Source organism: Malus sylvestris, chromosome 11 (assembly GCF_916048215.2).
Source record: "Malus sylvestris chromosome 11, drMalSylv7.2, whole genome shotgun sequence".
NCBI classification, from domain to species: domain Eukaryota; kingdom Viridiplantae; phylum Streptophyta; class Magnoliopsida; order Rosales; family Rosaceae; genus Malus; species Malus sylvestris.
In genome coordinates, this window is record NC_062270.1 from 11,758,164 (window position 1) to 11,759,873 (window position 1,710).

The following is a 1,710-nucleotide window of genomic DNA, read 5'->3' on the forward strand; positions in this document are numbered from 1 at the left end:
ATTTAGTTTGTGTGATGACATTTTCATTGTACAATTATCTTTTTGTTTCTTTATCGCATATTTTACATGGATTATAATCTATTAAACCAAACAATTATTTATTTAATTTTTAAAAATGTATTCTATTTAAATACATATTATTTATTTATTTATTAAACCAAATAATTATTATTTTATTTTTTAAAATTGTAACAAAATTTTGGGGGGGAATTTAAAGTTTTGAGAGAGAATTTAAAATTTTGGGAGGGAATTTAAAATTTTGTGGGGGAATTTAAAATTTTGGGGGGAATTTTGCCACCATTTTTTTGCTATCGGTTATAATCGACAATAATGAAAATTTTATGTCGGTTTTTATTTTAAAAAATGTTTCTGTCGGTTTTAACTGATAGTAATGAAAATTTTCCAAAGTAAAACCCCTCCATTTCTTCCTTGCGCCGATGCCTTCTCCCTTCCCCTTTTCTCCTCTCCTCATTTCCTTCTCCTTCTCGCTTCAATCACCATGGATGAACAATTCGAGAAGCAACAAGGAGCAAATTTGAGGAAGACCCAGGTGGCTGGGAAAGTTTGGACTTTTGAAAGCAAAAGAAGCAAATTTGAGGAAGAATAATGACTCCAAGTACTTGTTATCCCAAAACTGTAAATTGAAGTATTAATTCGGGTTTATTCCTTCTGTTTTTTGCGCTTGATAATGGTTGTTGGTGCCTAATATATGATTGTTGGGTATTTTCCAGGCTGAATATTTTCGACATTTGCTGAAACCTGTAAGGTTGGAAGATTTCTGTATATTGTGTTCAAGTTGAGCTGTATTTTTTAGTTTATTTCATTCTTGTTGAAAGTGAGACATAAATCAACTATTTTTTGTTGTACATACGTCCTTTTGGTACGATTTTTATTTCCAATTTGATGTATTGTAGTTTATTGTTTTTGGTTTGTTTTTTTAAGGATTTCTCTCAAGTTTTTAGAAGTTTATATATTTGTGATTGGACTTGTAGGTGGTTGTTTTGGTTGGATGGGTGAAAATTTTAGAACCTGGATTCCTCAGCAGCATCTTGGCTGGAAAATGCAGTGAATGCAGGGGAGACCAACTTGAAAGGGAAATAAATGATTCAAAAAGTGGTTTATATTTTTTTTATTATTAATATATTTTTTGTCGGCTTTATCCAACAAAGAATACTCTTATTTATTCATTATTAATATATTCTCTGTCGGTTATATCCGACATAATTTATGTCGGTTTTAGAGTATATTCTGTCGGAAAATTCATTTCATGACGTTGGCAATTCTGTTGCTTATTATATCCACCACTGTATCCATTTTCTATCGGATTTTGCTTAATATCTGACAGTAATATACGTTTCTTGTCGGTTATCATAGTGACACTAACAAAAGGTTTCGTAGTAGTGGATTGATTGACTTTTGGAGTTGAAGTGACTGGTTTGGTGTTTCTTGGAAGAGACCCAAATTCTTCAATTTTGATTTTTTTTATTTTTTACCATTTCTCTGGTTTATATGTGGGTTTTCATTTCTTCTATTCTTTCCCTCCCTCAGCTCCCTCTCTCGATCCAAATTTGCAAGCACTAAAATAAGGTTTGGCTTTTGTTGCAATTAAATGAAAAAAATGTATTAAAGGCCAGTTGCCTTTTGGAGAAGAGATAAGTTTTAGGGAAAATGGAGAAATCAGAGTGGAAAGATGGAAGAGAGAATGATTAG

General features: G+C 31.5%; 1 long non-coding RNA gene across 1 annotated transcript; it reads left to right on the top strand.

Moving 5' to 3' along the window:
* Positions 1-257: 257 nt before the first annotated feature.
* On the top strand, positions 258-1,388 carry LOC126589611 (uncharacterized). The gene is made up of 3 exons (XR_007611885.1): positions 258-646; positions 732-766; positions 993-1,388. It is a non-coding gene; the product is annotated as an uncharacterized LOC126589611 (long non-coding RNA).
* The last annotated feature ends 322 nt before the right edge of the window (positions 1,389-1,710 follow it).